Here is a 19,692-nt window from a genome sequence, read left to right on the forward strand (position 1 = left end):
TTAAGTTGAGAAAACTAAGACTAATCAACTTGATCAAGAATTACAGAATAAGAATTAGAACCTGAGCCGGGTGCTGCTGGCTTACACCTGTAATCCTAGCTATTTAGGAGGCAAAGATCAGGAGGATAACTGTTCATAGCCAGCCCAGGCAAATAGTTTGTGAGACCCTATCTCAAAACCACCTAACACAAAACAGGTCTGGTGGAGTACCTCAAGTGATAGAGTACCTGCCTAGCATGTGTGAGGCCCTGAATTCAAACCCCAGTACCACCAAAAAAAAAAAAAAAGAGTAAGAAGCAGATTTCATTGCTAGGTCCTGCTCACTTACTAGTCTGCACCCCTCCTCCTGGACCTATAACAAAGAGCTGCTGGCATGTTCAGATCCTCCTTGATCCAGCATAAAAAATAGAAAGTCATAAGATAGCAATCTGAATGCACCAGGGGTCAGAAACCTTCACCACTCTACTTACTGCTCTGAATTTTCACACTTTGTCAGTCAACTTTCCAGAACTGTGACAAAATACCTGAGATAAACCACTTAAAAGAGGAAAGATTCATTTTGGCCCATGACTTCCAAGGTTTCCGTCCAAGATCACCTGGCTCCATTGCTGTAGGACTGAGGTAAAGCTGAAATATCACATGACAGAGCAGAGATGCTCACTTAATGGTAGCCAGGAAGCAGAGATAGAGACAGAAAAGTGTCAGGAAGCAGTTATACCCTTCAAAAGCACACTTCCAATGTTGCGCTTCCTCCAGCCACAACACACCTCCTCCGAGCCCTTTCGGGATGAACTCATCTATGGATTAACTCATTGATGAAGTCAGAGCCCTCATGATCAAATCACCCCTCAATAGCTCTACCAGCTGGGGAGCCAAGCCTTCAATACACTGAGCCTTTGGGGGAAAAATTCATTGGCAAACCACAACACTTTCCCTCAGATAAACAGAATGGTTAAATGCAAGAGCAAATCAGGATAGATGGCAAAATAACCAGTTAACAAGGGGAGAAAGTCCCAAGAGTCACTCAAAATCGTTCTGTGTACTACTAGCAACAGGAAGGCATTGGAAACTCAAGAGAAGTAGGAAATTGTTTCAGCCTGAATGACCAACCCAACTGTTTGTCACACCTAGACTTGCTCTGGCTAGAGCACTTTCTCATATAAGGCCTGGAAAAGGGTTTCTGGAAATCTTTGTTGAAAGATTTTATCTAGCATTAGGACCAGAGTGTCTAGATACTAGTACAAAAATCTATTCAGAGAAAGGGATGCTTAAGTTGTTTCTTCAAGAAACAAACTGAGTCAAGTCCTGATTCCTCAGCCAGACACTTATTACTGCTTCAGTTCCCCAATGGGCAAATACACAGGAGTCATCCATGCCCAAGTGATTTGTTACCCACAGAGGTTCTGATCCCAAACTCCCTCTGCTGAGCTGGGTAAACACAGCCCCTCCATCCTAATTAAGACTTGGCTAGAAATAGGAAGAACTTCCTAGGCCAGTGGCTCTCCAACCTGCACTAGTGCCACCTTGAGGGCTTGTGAAAGCTTGGGCTTTTGGGCCCCACTCATAGACATTTTTATTTAGTGGATCTAGGCAGAGCCTAAGAATTTGCATTCCTTACAAGCTCTTTGATGATACTGATGCTGCTGGTTGTCCACACCTTGAGAATCACTGTGATAGACTCACACTCAGGGCTTGTCCCCAGGATTCTACCTCTTCAGAAGCAGGAGGAGACAAGTTCAAAGAAAGGACACTTCTGAACTACACAAACCCAAGTAGACTGAAGAATGTATTTTTGGATTATCAATGTATCATTGAAGAAATCAGGGAGAGAATTTTAAAATTCCTAGAATCAAATAAAAATGAAAATAGCTTACCAGAACTTTTGAAATGCAGTGAAGTTGAAGACAGTCCTGAGAGGGAAGAGTATGGCTATGAGTGCCTACATTTAGAAAAAATCAGAAAGATCTCAAATAAAGAACCTAATGATGCACTTCAAGATGTTAGAAAGAGGAAGCCAAACCCTAAAATTAGTAGTTGAAAAGAAATAGTACAGATCAGGGTAAAAATTAATGAAAGGGAGATGAAAAGAATAATATAAAGGATCAATGAAACAGAGTTGGCTCTTTGAAAAGATAAATAAGATTAACAAATTCTTAGCCAAACTAACAGAAAGGAAGGAAGGAAGGAAAGAAGGGAGAGAGGGAGGGAGAGAAGGAAAGAAGGAAGGAGGAAAGGAGGACAAATTTACTGTGAGTTCTACCAAACCTTTGAAAAGGAACTAAGACCAACACTCCTCAAACTATTCCATAAATAGAGAGGGAAGGAATGCTTCCAAACTCAATCTACAAAGTCAGTATTACCCTGATACCAAAACCAGAGAAAATTACAAAATGAAGAAAACAATAGACTAATTTCCTTGAAGAAAATACACACATAAATCCTCAACAAAATACTTGAAAACTGAATTCAGCAACACATTAGACAGATCACATACCATGATTTAGTTGGTTTAATTGGAGGGATGCAAGGAAGGTGTAACATATACAAATCAAATAATACAGTATATTAATAGAATCAAGGACAAATATCACATGATCATTTAATAGATACAGAAAAGCCTTGGATGCAATTCAACATCTCTTCATTGCAAAAGCCCTGAGGAAACTAAGATAGAAGAAACATAGCTCACCATAGTAAAGGTAATGCCTGAATGGGGAAAAAACTGAAAGCCTTTCCCTTAAAATCAGGAATGAGACAGTGTATCCACTCTCTCCACTCTTATTCAATATAGAGTTTGAACTGTTAACCAGAGCAGTAAGGCTAGAAAAGGAAATAAAGGGGATACAAATAGGAAAGGAAGAAATAAAATTACCCAATTTGCAGATAATACAATCCTATATTTAAAAATCCCTAAAAACTCCACCAGGAAATTCTTAGATTGATAAATACTTTCAGCAAAGTAGTAATATACAAAATCAACATACAACAATCAGTAACTTTTATATATGTCAATAACAAACATGCTGAGAATGAAATAAGGAAAGCAATTAGGACTCACAATAGCCTCAAAAAAAATAAATAATTGTAGTCCTAATCAAAGAGGTAAAAGACCTCTACAATGAAAACTACAAAACACTGAAGAAAGAAATTATAGAAGATACTAGAAAATGGAAAGACCTGCCATGTTCATGGATAGGCAGAATTAATACTGTGAAAATGACCACATTACTGAAAGCAATCTACATGTTTACTATAGCCCCATCAAAATCCCAATGACATTCTTCACAGAAATATTTTTTAAAATTCTGAAATTCATATGGAAGCACACACACACATAAAAAACAATTAGCAAGTAATTCTGAGCAGAAGAGCATTCTAGATTACAGATTACACTACAGAACCATGGTAACAGAGTCAGCATGGTACTGGCACAAAAACAAGCATATATACCAGTGCAATAGAACAGAGGATCCAGAAATAAGCCCACACAGCTACCGCCATCTGATTTGGAGCTAATACACACAATTCAGTACTATTCAGCATCACAAAGAATGAAATTGTGTTGTCTGCAGGAAAATGGATGGAACTGGAGATCATCATACTAAGCAAAATAAGTCAGACTGAGAAAGACAAGTATTGCTTGTTTTCTCTTATATGCAGAATCTAGATTTTTAAAAAAATGACCAGGAAATAGAAGGGGGCTATTTAGGATAAGAAGAGGGACTGGCAGGATGGGGAAAGGAGACAAAAGAGGGCAATGGGGATGAATATGATTAAAATACATTATATACATGCATAAATGACATAATCAAACCCATCATTTTGTACAATTAATATGCACTACAAAAACATTTTTAAAGACAGAAAGAGCACTTCTACAAAAGACAAGCACAGCTGGCCAGTGCCTCCTTTTCCCACAGCCCTACTTGAGTGTTTTGAGGACTTCCAAAGGCCCAAGGGCCTCTTCTAACAGACAGACAGGCTAACTTGGGCCCATCTGTCATTGCAGCAGATACTTGGGAACAAAAATAAGCTGGGCTCCCCTCCAAAGGATGTTCCAAGCAGTAGAGAGGGAGCCTCCTTGCTCCTCCTCCAGAAACTGACTATCTTGATGACCCAATTACTGAGCTTGCCTTTTGTGGAGGAGTAGAGTTAAGCTTAGATTTAGATGAGCCATTCACAAAGATTATAGTCACCTTCCTTTGCCAAATGAACTATATTTTGCAAAAGTATTTACCATTGAGTAAAAGAATTGACACATCTACTGAAAATATTGTTATTGTTATAATCAAAAAAATTGTCCTCAGAGAATCAGGCACAAAAGTGATCAACACTCTGAACACAGCGACTGCTAATTATTTTCTTTCTTTTCCTGTGGTTTTGGAAAGTGCTTAAAACTATGTAAATTAGTGAGACTGGTGTGAGTTCTGTAATTCGTTAGAAGTATGTTGAAATAACTATTGATTGTTTTTCACCTCAAATGACATTCAGTTAAAGGAACACGTACAAGTCATCACTTCTTCCAGTCGGAACGGTCACTAGTAAAATTTTAGGAGTTGGGACACAGAATATTTTTAGCTTGGAAGATCTGTTCCAGGCTGGAATGCTTATGGAAAATGTCCTCAACATGGGGAATTCCTGCTCCAAATGCCTTGAGTGATTAACATAAGTAGCTTTGAGGGGAAAGGGAATAGCATCTCAATTCTGGCAGGACCCTGGTAGGGTCCTTTGGAAATTCCAAAGCAAGCCAAACCCAAGCAAGCCAGGTCTCTTCCATTCATGGCTGGTCTGGTTCCAGAGAAATGCCTTGGACTTGGAATAGCTCAGGCAAGGCTCTGTTCTAATTGACAATAAACCCAAGCCCATTTCTTCCTCTGCTGCTTCCAGGTCCCCAGGGAGAATGAGTCAGCTTCAGAGGCCTGGAGGTGTGGGTTGTGACTGAGGAGACCTGGAGGGTCCTGTCAAGAAGGGTTCCAATGCCCTGCTCTGCAATGTGAGCCTCTTCTTCCAGAATTCCCAAATGGAATGAAGGATTATGGGAAAGAAATGTACTTGCTGAAAGTATCCTGCTGAGCTTGTTAGAATCGCTTTATTTTACTGAGTTCACACATTAACCCCGTAAGGCAGGGATTACTGACCCCTCTACAATACATGGAGAAAACATGGTGCTAAGGAAGGTAAAGTCACCAGCCCAGCATTGCAAAGAACATTAGTGACAGACCCAGGAAAGGGACCACAATCTGTTTCACTTCATAGTAACCATTTTCTCCACCAGATCCCTACCTACAGGAAGGGGGAAATTCAAACCAGCCCCACCCTCTTTGATTTCTTTAAGCCATTCAAACACTGAGTAGAGAACATGTAGTGTGCAGGTTTTTCCTCAAGGTCAAGATGTGATTCCCAACACCAGGTCCTTGAGCAAGACGGTGAAAAAGTTGGTATTGGGTTGGCAGCCTTCCTATGTCCCAGTCCCCTCTCAGGCCTCATCTGCCACCAAGGGTCTGCACTACCCCCTCTCAGCTTCACTTTTGCTCCTGAGTTAAGAAGAATCCTGAGGTAGCCTCCCACCCAGGGTCATGAAGGCCATACCGTTCTACCAGTGCCCTCTTCTTTGTGTAAGCAACCATCCCGTGATCATCTTGGAGGCAGATTCTTCTTGCTTTAAAATTAACCCTTCTCCTAGAACCACCAAAACCTTCCAAGGCTTCCACTTATCAGGGTTCTATGTGTGAAAAGAGAGTAAAATTGTATCTGAATAAGTTAATTTGAACCAAATTACTTAAATGACAAATGGGTTTCAACCGTTCCAAGAGATAACTGTATTTTATTTATTATTTTATAAAGAAAAAGTTTTTTAGTTCACAGTTTTGAAGGTTCAAGACATGGAGCCTGCATTGACTCAGTTCTGGGCAGCAGGACATCACAGCAAACAGCAATGGCAGGAGCAAACAAGGGATTACATCCTGAGGCAGGGCAGAGAGGCCTGGGTGGGTCTTGATAACTACCACAGGGCACATCCCCAGTGACCTAAGGACCTGGACCAGGTTCCACCTCGGAGGTTCCACCACAACCTAATTGCAAGTGCTCCCCTGTGGACCAAGCCTTCCATTTCAATGGACCCTTGAATGGACACTCAAAGCACACCCAAACCACAGGAGGGGAGCACATTCAAACTATAGTCCCTGCAAATGGGGTTATTTGCAGGTTTTTGCTACTCTGACCAGAGCATCTACTAACAAACTTCATATGTACTTCTGATGACAGGTAGAAGAAAGTCTCTAGAAACACCAAGAAGCAGAGTCAAGAAATAACTGTAATTTAAAGGAAGAACTTGTAATGAATTTCAAACTATGTGGAGAGTTTTCCAAACTGGGGAGTTTTTTCCAGATTTATTCTTTCCTGATGTCACTTTTGACCATTACCCCATGAGTTAAAGGGCCGTCCAACCCTTGCTGTCCTCAATATGGAAGTTTGCCAGCATCTGACTTAACATCACCAGGTTTTGACTTTTAGTGAGCCTTTTGGCTACTATCGTTTCTTCTGATTTATAAAGATTTAATATTGCCAGGCACCAGTGGCTCAGGCCTGTAATCCTAGCTACTCAGGAGGCAGAGATCAGGAGGATTGTGGTTCAAAGCCAGCCTAGGCAAATAGTTGGTGAGATCCAATCTTGAGAAAGCCCATCAAAAAAGGGCTAGTGGAATGGCTCAAGGTTTAGGTCCTGATTTCAAATCCCAGTACCACAAAGAAAAAAAAAAGATTTAATATTTTCATCAATAATCTTCTACCTAGGAGCAGAATAATGCCAAGAAGACTCAGAGCATTAAGACCCACATGACTTCTCCAAGTTTTAGAAAAATTGAATGTTGTATTTTCCCTCAAAATGTTATTTAATTAGCCAGATATGGTGGTTCACACCTGTAATCCCAGCACTTAGGAGGATGAAGCAGGATGATAGTAAGTTCCAGCCCCAGCCCTTTTTGCTTTAGTTATTCTTTAGGTAGTGTCTTGTGGTTTTTACTTAGGGCCAGCCTTGAAACATGACCCTCCTAGCTGTACCTCCCACATAGCCGGGATGATAGCCATGAGTCACTACACCTGACTTCCTTGCTGAGATGGAGTCTGCCTAACTTTCTGCCTGTACTGGCCTCGAACCAAGGTCCTCCCAATCTCAGCCTTCCAAGTAGCTAGGATTATAGATGTGAGCTACCAATGCCCAGCTGGGCTTTTAATGTTTTTAATGTGAAGTAGTGAAGTATGCTTTATTCAGACATGCTACTTACTAAGGATTGCTAAGTAACTGAGAAATAGTCCTTTTTTTTTTTTTTGAACAATATAATGCATCTAGCTAGCTTAGCTGTACCAATGTGGTTCTGAGAAACAAAAATGTTAAACTAGATATTTATTTTCAAAGCATAAGTTACATAAAGTTCCTTTATTTAGTATGAAGGAAAAGATGGCATGTGTATTTACTTTCTAAAGCAGAATGGATGAAGAATCCCATAAGTGTGGAAAGTCAAGCTTGCTTCCTATGAAAGTTGGAAATAGGAGAGGAAAATATGAATAGTGGGAAGAGGAAAGAAGTAGGTGAGGACTTAGGAAACACTGCCCCTCCCCACTTCTATCACCTAGTCTACACTCTGCCCAAACACTGCACCAAAGGACACCTGCTGTGTGGGACAGGCCAGGCCAGTGCTGTCAGAGCAACGATTCTTGCAAACTGTTGCCCCGGAAGTCTTACCGTTACTACAGTTTCGTCAGTCACTTAGCTACTTCCCTGCCTCTTCTGTCCCTGGGCCTCTGCTCAGGCTACTTCCTTCTCCAGCCACTGCTCACCCAGCCCTCAGTCTTCCTCCACTTACTACATCTTACTTATTTCTCAAGGCCTGTTTCAAGTGTGACATTCTTGGTATTTCCCAAAGGATCACCTTCTTTCCCTCAGATTCTCTCTCTGTATTTACACAATGGGCCTTGTATTATAGGATTCGTGTTCTGTGCTTGTCACCCCATTACACACACACACACAAGAAAAGGAGTCATGGCGTGAGGTCCAACACAGAAGATATTCAATGCACATGTTTGTCAATGAAAGTGAGAAGAAACTTGTAGACAGGTACAGATGAATAGCCCTTTTTCCTCCTTATGGAAAGGGAAAGAAAGGTAGTTTTTAACTTCTCACCGCCCCCCAGGACTCATCCCCTGCCAAGCTTGGGATATGAAATTCAATGTCTTGTTCTTCGCTGAGTTGTGCTCTACTCAGAGATGAGAATACACCCACGCAGATGGTTGACAGCAGGTTTAGGCGATGACTCACCATGTGGAAGGAATCCTAGAAGACCAGAATCTGGGCCATCAGCACTGTTTGTCTCCCATTCTGATTTGCCTGGTGGCCTTGAAAATCAATCTCTATATTAAGACTTTCTATTCAGTCCAAAAAGTTAATGTGTTAGTAACTTCCGTCTGGAGACCTCCAACAACAGGGTATAGTGTCCTGGGGCTTCACCCTGCCCTCTGTGCAACGATGTAGAACAGTCTATTTTTGTTTAACCTCAATCAAAATGTGAATTTGGGTAGCCATTGGGAAAGGTTTTCCTTGCTACTTTTTTTTAAAATGTTGCCAGATGACAGCATTTTGATTTTACTAACTTAGTAGCTTGTGCTACAGCAAGGGTATTTTTTCCCACCTCCCAGTTCTACCCAAATACTGCTGCCAGGAATTTTCTTTGCACACCATCCCTGCCCACCAGGCATCAGGGGCCCAGCCTTCTGCACCTAGAGACAGTGCCCTGATGGCCTATATGAGGATGAGGAGTCCACCGGGCATTTGCCACGGGTGGGGCTGTTTCCAGGAGACCTTAGCTCACGTTCAGGGATGAAGTGAGGTAAAGGAGAGGCTTGCACTTAGCTCCAAGGTTTTGTCCTGGACATTGCCAGACAAGTGTTCCCAGACAGCCTCCTTCCTCGTTTCCCACTACCCTGTGCACCTTGTCAACCCAGGCCCCAACCAGGTAACTCTTATAGTTACCCTTTGTCAGGGCATGAACTCCAAGGGATCTTACTAATCCGTTTCATTACCTGAAGTCTATCTAGGAAGTGTAATCCTAAATAGAACCTGTTTTTTCTTCTTCAGTTTCTTCACTAAATAGTCTGAAGTCTTGTTGCCTATAACCTCTTGGTTTTCCCAGGAGCAGGACTGTTGGAAGCTCAAGAAGGGCTGGGGGATGGGACTCAGTGGTAGACTGTGTGCTCGGCATGTGTGAGAGTCCTTGGGTCCAATCTCTAGCGATCAATCAATCAATCAATCAATCAGTGGGAGACTTGATGACATGGAGAATCCTTCTCCAACCAGGGGTCCCCAGGGGCACCTACTGGATTAGTCAGATTTGAGAAAAGAGGAGGTTCCTATTTGTTTGGTTAGCTAGTTAGTTAGAGACAGGGTCTTGATCTGTAGTCTAGACTGGCCTTGAACTCTTGATCCTCCTGCCTCCACCTTCAAAATACTGCGACTACAGGCAAGCACCACCACACCCACTTGGAGCTTCCTCTTCAGCTAGCTGGCATATATACTTCTACCATGAAAATGTGCATACACACACACTTGAATCAGATTCCAAACTTTTCAGCCTCAGGACTATTTCTCACAAGTCCTTCCCTCGGTTACCTGACAATGAAAACCAGGGTAGCAAGATGGTACCACTTTCTTACAGAGTAGTGGTAAAACACCCAAAGTCTCATATCCGTGGGCTTGCACCTATAAATAAATGGGTTGATGCTACCCAGATGTCAGAAGGATGACATCTGCCCACCTACATCACAGCTTTCCTGGGGCCACACCATGGGTTCCTCAGCAGTTTATCTTCAACTCTCCTTCCACAGGAAAAGCTGTGCCCAGAGGTGCTATCCCATGCACCTCCGTGGGAACACTAGCTGATGCCCATTCTCCAAAGACCGGTTTCCTGGAGTAGAAGGAAGACTAACGGGTCTCTTCTCTGTTCATTTCTCTAACCTTACTTTATGTGACAAATTCACAATCCAAAGTTAAGAGAATAAATGTCATAGCTAAGTGTGGGGTTTTATTGTCATTATTATTAATTATTATTATTGGAGGTCTCAAAGATTGGAACTGAGGGCCTCATGATTGCTAGGCAGGTGTTCTACACCTTGAGCCACACCTCTAGCCCTTTTTGCCTTGAGGTAGTCCTTTTTTTTATGTTAAGATCCCTCTTTATGCCTGGGTCAGCCTGAGCCACAACCCTCCTACTTATACTTCCTGCGTAGCTAGCTGAGATGACAGGCAAGCACCACCACGACCAACTATTGGTTGAGAACCTTTTGCCTGGGGTGGCCTGGAACCATGATCTTCTCCATCTCCACCTCTCAAGTAGACAGGATTAAATACCCAGCTCCTGATTGTGGAATTTTAAAGTCAGAAAAGTCTGGGTTCAAATTGTGACTCTAACTTAACAAGGCTTTTGTCGGTGAGCTTTCTCATGTTTCTTTGGTTTTCTTGGCCTTCATGTCCTCAGGTGAATAATAGGGGCAATGTCTAGGCACTATGGAGCCAATACATGTCCCCAGCATATTAAGGACCCAAGAGCGGCAGTTGAGTCTTTGCTCCCATGGGTGAGGACTCTGCTGCACATGCATTTATGTGTGCATGATGCTCCCTGGAGTTCTCAGTACACCTCCAGGGCCCTTCTGCCCTAAAGGTCTGGAAAGATGTAAGTACACATGAGGACCTTTTAAGTCCAGTCGAAGCTGAAGTTAGACAGCTAGTGGGTGATTCCCAGAAGCAGGAATTACGTGTTTAATTTTGCCTAATTATAAATTTGGTTCAGGATGATTCTGGAGCTAGAGAAAAGGATACTTGTTTTTATTATTTTTTTTTCTGCATCAAGGATATATAATGATACATTGCCTACCTTATTTAAAGGAAAGACTTGGATTTGTGATCAAATAAACACCTGGGACTTTTTTTTTTTAAGAACTTTATTAATGTAAATTCATGTCAGGAAACACTAAGTAGAATTTCTGAGTATGTAATGGGGTATGCAGCTGGAACTAGAGTACTGCTATGCAGATAAGACACAATTAAAGTTAAGGATAGGATCTAAAGGGCTGGTGGAATGGTAGAGCACCTGACTAAGAAACATGAGGTCCTGAGTTCAAACCCCAGTACCACCAGAAAAAAAAAAAAAAAGGCTGGGCTCTAATTGTTACCATCAAAAGTCTTCTAGTATAAGTTCAGGGATTTTTACCATGAGAATCAGAGGTGAGCTCTGCAGGACTCACAACCCTCAAGAAATTGTACACGCAATTGGATTTGAATTTGTGGGCAATTTCTGGTTAAAAGTTCCAGAACTTTCTTCAGATTCTCAAAGGTCTCCAAAAGAAAAAGATTAGAAATTATAGATCGAGACTTCCCACCACTCAGGAGGCTGAGGCAGGAGGATTACAAATTCAAGACCAGTCAGGGCGATGGAGTAAGTTTGAGGTGAACCTGGGCTACAAGTTGAGACCCCATCTCAGATTAAAAAAAAAAAGGCCAATGCGCTGTTTAGTTGTAGCAATTTTTTATGGCATTCAACAAAAACAGACTATTTACAGTCATCTAATTCTAGGTTTCTCACGCTGATGTGGAGAAAGAACAAACTTAGTTCTTGGCTTGCTGAATTTAAAGATAGCCTGCTCTTTCTTTCCTCTGTAAACATGTGATTTTTCAATACATTTGGATTTCACACAGATTGCTCCCAAGGCTTGTGCCAAGATGAAAGTTCCCCTCGGTATTACAGTTGGGCTGCTCAGAGCCACACAGTAATTGATAGCCAGCCCGCTGTGTTGAGCCTCCTCCCCGTATGACTAACAGGAAGAGACATTTGGCAGCAACGGGGCCTTAATGAATGAAAAACGCAAAGCTTGCAGATCCCTCTGCCCTTAAGTCCCCCAGAGACCTGCTACAGACACATTTGCAAAAAGCCTGCCTTTCCCAGTTGCAATTTACTGTCCTTAGAGGTTCCTTGTAGGCCACCCAAAGTACACAGGCCTTATTAAAACAGATTTTATTGGCCAAGCAAATGTACTGATTTTTTATTACAAAATGGGAAAATTGATGAAATGAGAAGCTTTGATGGGAAGTGATAAATCACACATAATTGTTGGCTGTTTCAATCACACACAGGTCAGGACAGAGGAGAATTGATCTCTCTGTCCTCACATTGCTTCGCTGTGTGCCACCACAGTATCCAGGTTAGTTGTTCCCTTGCATGGGAACATTCTTCACAAAAATAGATGTGCACCGAGGGACAGGCAATAGCTAGTCATTACTTCTCTCTTGTAGACTTGAACTTACTGAGGCAGAGACTCATGAAATCTTATCATCCTATGTTGGATACACATTGTAGTACAAGTCCAGAATCCATTCTTCAAAACCTTTGAGGCCAGGTGTGTTTCAGAATTTCAATCTTGCGGGATTTAGAAGGCCGATATGGGGCTTACGTTCCACACCTAGGAAAGAATGGGGCAGCACACCAAATTCAAATATTGTATCTGTGCCAGCTTTCTGTCACTGTGACAAAATACCTAGACAATCAACTTAAAGGAGGAAAGATCTATTTTGGCTCATGGTTTCAGAGGTTTTAGCCTGTGGTCAGCTGGTTCTGTTGCTTTTGGACTTGTGGCAGGGGTACTGTTTGGAACCTCATATCAGGAGACAGAGATGCATGGTGGAGCAAAGCTGCTCACCTCATGGGGTCTGGGAAGAAAAGAGAAGAAGGGATGGGGTCCCAATATTCTCTTCAAGGACATGCCCCCAATGACCTATCTTCCTTCCATTGGCCCCACCTCCTCAAGGTTCCACCACCTCCCAGTAGCACCACAAGCTGGAGACCAAGACTTCAGCATATGGAACTTTGGGGAACCTCTAGGACCCAACACATAAAAGCATGCTTTCTTTCTACCAATATTATGGTCTTGATCATCCTTTCCCTCGTGGTCCCAAAGTGGCAGTGGGTACAGCAGCTCCAAGTATGTTATTCTCCTATACAGGCAGGCAGCCAGTAAAGGGTCAGGGTTTCTCTTCATGTCTTTCTGCTTCATTGTGGATAAAAATTCTTTTCTGAAAGGCCCAGGATTTCCCCCAGCTACCACTGCCCAGAACTGCCCAGACATCATCCAGTATGAATTCCAGGCAGATTTTCATAGACTGCACTTTAGAGGGATACATCTCAGTTTCCTACTGCCATGGCTGATCAAAAGCCAGAATTCTTAAGCAAGGGATACGGAAGGAAAGGCATTGAGTAAGGCGATGAAGGGAGACTAACCCCAAGATTGTACCAGAGGGTCAAAGCAGGGTCCTAACTCTTAGAGAAGAAACAGCAGAAATTATCTAAATGACATGTGATTACAGTATTAACCACACTGGGGTTCTAATCTCTAACTTTTGTCTAAGAAGCACCTATGGGGGTTGGTGGAGTGGCTCAAGTGGTAGAGCGCCTGCCTAGCAAGCGTGAGGCCCTGAGTTCAAACCCTAGCACTGCTAAGAAAAAGAAAAAGAAGAAGTGCCCATGAACATTGAAACTTAGACTCAGGTGTACAAACTAGTCTGTACAGACTAGTTTTTATTTGTTTACTCAATGCTGGTTAGCATCCTATCTTGGGATCACATATGAAGGCATTGGGTTTTTACTGTCTCAGAAACGTAAGGGAAGGAACGGAAGTGGAAGAAGTAGAAAGAAGACAATGGAAAAGGAGACAATAAAGAGGACTGTTGTCCTTTAGAGCAAATTATGGCCCTTGGGCCAAAATGTAGCCTGTTGCCTATTTTTATAAATAAAGATTTACTAGCACATAAGAATGCCCTCTGTTTTGCACGTTGTCCATGGTTGCTTGTGAGCTGTAACTGCAGTGTTGAGGGATTGCCCCAGAGACTCTGTGGCCTGCAAAGCCTGAACATTTGCTGTCTAACCCTTCACAGAAAAATTTGCTGAGCCCTAAACCAGGCCAAATCAAGGAAAGGTCCTGGAAATATGAAGAGTGTGTGTGTGTGTGTGTGTGTGTGTGTGTGTGTGCACCCACGCACATGAATGCATGCATGAACGTGAATCCAAAAACTGAGCACAAGAAACCCCATAATTAGGGTGAAAGCACTACAGATGAGGAAACTGCAAATCAGGGAGACTTGGTGGTCATCATAGATGTGTATCACAAAGCCAGAGCCTAGACGTGATATCTGGGATAAGCCTGCAAGGGAGTTCAATAGTTATGCTTCTCTGGTTTGAGGGAAACCAGGAGCCACTGAGGTGATTCCTGTCTCAAGTCAGGATTGTTTCGGCAAGTGACCAGAACCAGGCTGTCATGGGAGAGGTCAGAGCTCACCTGAGTCCCTGGGCTCAGCAGAGTCAGGGAAAGCACACCTGAGCCAGGAGCTGATTGATCCTAAGTCTTCCTTTTAGGGATAGTTACTTGAAACTGTAGATCTAGAATCATCACCCACACACACACATACACCTTTGTATTAAGAAATGTAAATGATATTCCAACCCCCTTTTCTCAAGAGTTCTCTTCTACCTGTTTAAATACAAGCCCACCCTGTGTTTATTGATGTAACATGACCCAAGACTGTATTTTAGGTACAGGTTTCCTGGTGGTCACTGGAAAGGCTGGCCCCTGGATATCAATATTAAAAATACTTGGAAATTGCTTTGTGGAACAGGTTTCCTGTGGACCTGAATCTTCCACGCAGGGTGAGGATTCTTACAGTTCCATCAGAGAGGTTACTCCCTTCTGGAGGCAGTGTCCTCACCTCTTCCTGTCCTGCAGCCCAGAGCTCATTTGAAAGCTGCTCCGGTCCTTGGAGATTTCGGTAAACTGAGTTTGAACTTCCAGAGTGGCAGTTTCCAAGAATTCCTGGCTTTTTGACTCCATGATCCCCTCTCTAGAATCTTACATCTGTTTCTATAATCTAGCTCTTGTCCTGTTAAGGGTCAAACCACGTCCCTTAAGGAGATGTATTGAAGTTCTAGCCCCAGCACCTCCAAATGTGACCTTATTTGGAAGGAATCAAGTTACCATGTAGTCACATTAAGATGAAGTCATTAGATTGGGCCCTAATCCAACATAACTGATGTCCTCATAAAAAGGGAAATTGAACACAAGACAGACACATGAGGGAAGGGAAAGTGAAGAGACATGGGGGGAGATGACTATCTATAAAGTAGAGAGTGCCTGAGGCTACCAGCTAGGAAGATCCTTCTCTAGAGTCTTCAGAGGGAGAATGGCCCTGCTGCTGCTTTGATTTCCCAGATTTCTAGCCTCCTGAACTATGACACATTCCCTTGTTCCAAACCATCTAGTTTCTAATACTTTGGTACAGCAACTCTAGGAAACTAACAGACACAATTCTGTTAGGCTAGGCTCAAAGTGCTGCCCTCTGCCAGTGAGGCACCAACGAATCTGCTGATGGCAGATGTGTTAGTTTTCTGTGGATGATAACAAAACACCTGAAATAATCAACTTAAAGGAGGAAATATTTATTTTGCCCAGGGTTTCAGAGATTTTACTCCATGGTTGCTTGGCCCTGTGGCTTTGGAAAGATCATGGTGAGCAATGCATGACAAAACAATGCAGCCAGGGAGCAGAGAGAGAGGGGAAGGGGCCAGAGTACCAATGTTCACTTCAAGGGCATGCCCCCCAATGACCTAAATTTCTCCCACCAGAACCTACTTCTTAAGGGTTCCTCCCCCCTCCCAAAAGGCTGTCAACCAAGTCTTTAGCACATGGGCCTTTGGGGAACATTTAAGATCCAAATTACCATGCCTCCTTGAGTTTACTACATCCAGCTGCCAAAAGCAGGGTCAGCATGAGCTCCACACTGAAGCTTCTGCCTTCCCCACTACAGTGTCAGATCCTAGGGTTTCAGTTACTACTTACATCTGCACCTACTGCTTTGTAACTGAAAACACAAAAAAGCACACCAAGAAGACCTAAGAGTCACAATGATGAGAAGAAAGACTGGGCCTTTCAGCACTCATGACTTCTGTCTGACACACTGGGAAACTTCCACAGCTTGTGTTCCTTTTTTTGTTTTTTATTTGTTGTTTTTTGGCAGTACTGCTGGGATTTGAACTCAGGGTTTCACAGAAGCTTACAAAGTAGGTACTCTGTCACTTGAGACACTCCCCAGCCCTTTTTTGTGTTGGGTAATTTTGAGATAGAGTCTTGCCAACTATTTACCAGGACTGGCCTTGAACGGCAATCCTCCTGATCTCTGCCTCCCGAGTAGCTAGGATTCCAGGCATGAGCCAACCAGCTCCCAGCCAGCCAGTGCTTCTTTATCTGTAAAATAAAGATAAGAATACTTAACTCATTATTATTATTATTTATTAGAACTGCACGAGCTTGGGCTAGGAGTGTAGCTCAAGTACTACAGTAAGTATTGCATGTCAGATGTTTACCATAATCCTTCTGGTGGGGCGAGGTGTGACTATCAGTTGGTGTCAGGAATTGTGTTTGGTTGCTGAAAACAGAAACTTGAAATAACAGTGCTATAAACAAAGTTCTCTCTCTCTCTCTCTCTCTCTCTCTCTCTCTCTCTTTCTCTCTTTTTCAGAGCATCAGTGGGCAGAATAGGCAGGAATATGTCTCAAAGCCATCAGGGACCCAGGTCCTTACCATTCTTTGCTTGGACCCCTCATGTAGCATCTTTCCTCTAGTCCTCTTCATGATGCAAAATAAAGCTTTCAACAAGCCTCAGTATCATTGTATGCTATGAGCTGCTGTTTTGTTTTGGTTTTGGTTACTGAGATTTGAACTCAGGGCTTTTCACTTCTAAGCAAGCACTCTACCACTTAAGCCACGCTGCCAGCCCTTTTTTGCTTTAGTTATTTTTCAACTAGGATCTCAGGTTTTTTTCCCCCAGGGTGGCTTAGGACCTCAATCCTTCTTTCTGTGGCCTTTTGCATAACTGAGATGGCAGGCATGCACCACCACTCCTGGCTTGGTGGTTGAGATAGACCTTTTTTTTTTTATTGTATTGTTTTTACATTTACTCACATGTGCATACATTGTTTGGGCCACCCTCCACACACACACCCTTTCTCCTGGGAATGGAGTCTAGATAACTTTTTGCTAAGGCTAACCTTGAACTGAGATCCTCCCAATCTCTGCCTCCTGAGTAGCCGGAATTACAGGCGTGATCCCCGTGTGCACAACTTGGTGGGCTTTTTTTAATGCCTGGAAGTACTCCTCTACTTATGATAGGGTTGCAACCTGACAAACCTATAGTCATAAGTCAAAAAGATCATAAGCCCAGAATGCATTTAATACACCGGACCCACTGAACACCCTAGCTTAGCAACAGGGTGCACTGGAGAGCATAGGTCATTTCTCTCATGACTGTCCAGGAACTTTGGCTGCCCAATATTGCCAGAGAGCTTCATGCTTCAAATCACCAGCCCGGGAGGATATGTGGGAGGTAAATGAAGACCATCTGCATGGTAAACGGAAGCCTGGGTCTGAACTGGCTCCACCACTCCCTCAAAGGTAGCCTATAGCCAGTCCCTCTTCTCCTGAAGCCAGGAGGGAACAGGAAATAACATTGAGTGATTAAAGAAGAAGACGTTTTCAACTTTGTATTCTCCATATCATTCTATCCTCACAACAGGAGGTCCAAATCTTCAAGGTACAGATGAGTAAACTGAGGATGAGGACGTTACTTAATTTTTCCAAGACCTATCAGCTAGAAAGGGACAGAGCCAACACAGAAGCTTAGGTCTGGCCCCTTCTGTGGCCTCAGCTTTTACCTGCTACCATGGACTAGCTCCCTTCCCCCTCACATGGGTCTCTGAGTGAGAAAAACATGATCCAACCCACTGCAAGATGAAGAAACTGAGGCCTAGGAAGGTCAACTGGCTGAGCCACAACCCAGGAGTTCCTTCCCCATGGTTGTGCGAAGCATCCTCTGTTCTGTTTTGTTTTGTTTTGTTTGTTCGTTTGTTTGTTTTTTGCAGTACTGGGGTTTGAATTCAGGGCCTACACTTTAAGCCACTCTACCAGTCCTTTTCTGTTTGGGGTTTTTTCGAGATAGGGTGTCACCAACTATTTGCTTGGGCTGGCTTTGTATCTCGATCCACCTGATCTCCGCCTCCTGAGTAGCTAGGATTCCAGGCATGAGCCACCGGCCCCCTCTCTTCTGTTTACTTTGAGGGCTGTTGTTGCCTCAAGAATCATTTCAGTTGCTGCTGATAATGACGCTGATGAAAAAGGGGTTTAGCGGTCAACTGTGTTGAGAAACGCAGCACAGGCATGGCAGCTCAGGCCTGTAATCTCAGCTACTCAGGAGGTGGAGTTGGAGAGGATCTCAGTTCAAGGCCAGCCCAGGCAAAACAATTAGTGAGACCCCATCTCAATCATCTAGCTGTGTGTGGTGGTATACAGCTATGTGGGTAGCATAGGTAGGAGGAGGATCCAGGTCCAAGTCCTGCTTAGGCAAAAATGGTAAGACCCTATTAGAAAAATAAATGAAAACAAAAAAGGATGGGGATGTGGATTAAGTGGTAGAGCACGAGACCTGCACCTGCCTAGCAAGTGCGAGGCCCTTAGCTTAAACCCCAGTATTGCCAAAAAAAAAAAAAAAAAAAAGCACGGCACACAACACCCCTTCTTTGCTATTTTCCATGTTACAAAATCACCACAAACATTTGGTTTAATTTTATTAAATCTGGCATGTTTAAAACATATTCCTTGGGCTGGCAGAGTGAATCAAGTGGTAGAGCACCTGCCTAGCAAACACAAGGTCCTGAGATTGAACTAACCAAAATAAACAAATAGATAGATTAAAATTTTAAAACCATATTCCTTGTTCCAGTAACTCTTATCTTTCATATCAGAAACCATCCACCAGCTCACCCCCTGTCCCCTCTGACACATATATTTCTGGTCATCTCCACATCCTCACTTGTCACCACCTTAGTTTAAGTCACTCTAGCCTTCTGGTTTGTCCCCTCCTCTAGTCCATCCCCCATACCCTAGCGAGGGTAATCTTAAAGTGTGATCCCTGTGTGGATCACAGGGTCCAGAATTGCTAAACTGGCCCCAATTTTTTCTGGAAAGATTCACACAGGAATCTTTTCAGCCCTTCCTCCGCATCATTAAATAACATTTCAGGAGATCTTTAGTTTGGACTGAGCACCTGTGTTAGGCCCAATGAACCAGCCAAAATGGAGTCAGTCGTGCTGAAGTTAAGGTCCTTATCTGGTCTTCTGAGAAATCAGGAGCGAGATGACACCCAATCCCCAAGCAGCCCGTCTGCGGCCCAAATGAGCAGGAAGTCCTGCTTCAACTTCTACAAGAAAAACAACTTCAAAACCACCAGTCCACTTCTTGCTCTGTTTCTGCTTCCTCAACCCTTTCTGGCTACAAAACCACGGTCTGCTCCGCTCAGCAGAACACTCTATTTTATGGAGTGTGGTGTTACTAAATTCTAGAAATGGGAAAAAAAAAAACTAAGTAAGATCTTCAAGTTTGTTGTAGTTTGGGGGTTTTCCCTATCTTTTTTAATTAGCATGCAATAATAGTACATAGGGGTTTTGATTTTTGATGGCATAAACCTCTCATCCTGCTTTTTTTTTTTTGGTGGTACTGAGGTTTGAACTCAGGGCTTTGTGCTTGCAGAGCAGGTGCTCTACCGCTTGAACC

The 19,692-nt window shown here is 43.0% G+C and overlaps 1 long non-coding RNA gene across 1 annotated transcript; it reads right to left on the reverse strand.

Annotated features, from left to right (window-relative positions):
* Window positions 1-11,549: 11,549 nt before the first annotated feature.
* Window positions 11,550-16,735, reverse strand: LOC141410717 (uncharacterized). Its single transcript, XR_012435506.1, has 3 exons — window positions 16,669-16,735; window positions 16,231-16,332; window positions 11,550-12,504 (listed from the first exon to the last, which is right to left on the reverse strand). It is a non-coding gene; the product is annotated as an uncharacterized lncRNA (long non-coding RNA).
* Between the last annotated feature and the right edge of the window lie 2,957 nt (window positions 16,736-19,692).

This window comes from Castor canadensis, chromosome 9 (assembly GCF_047511655.1).
Source record: "Castor canadensis chromosome 9, mCasCan1.hap1v2, whole genome shotgun sequence".
NCBI classification, from domain to species: Eukaryota; Metazoa; Chordata; class Mammalia; order Rodentia; family Castoridae; genus Castor; species Castor canadensis.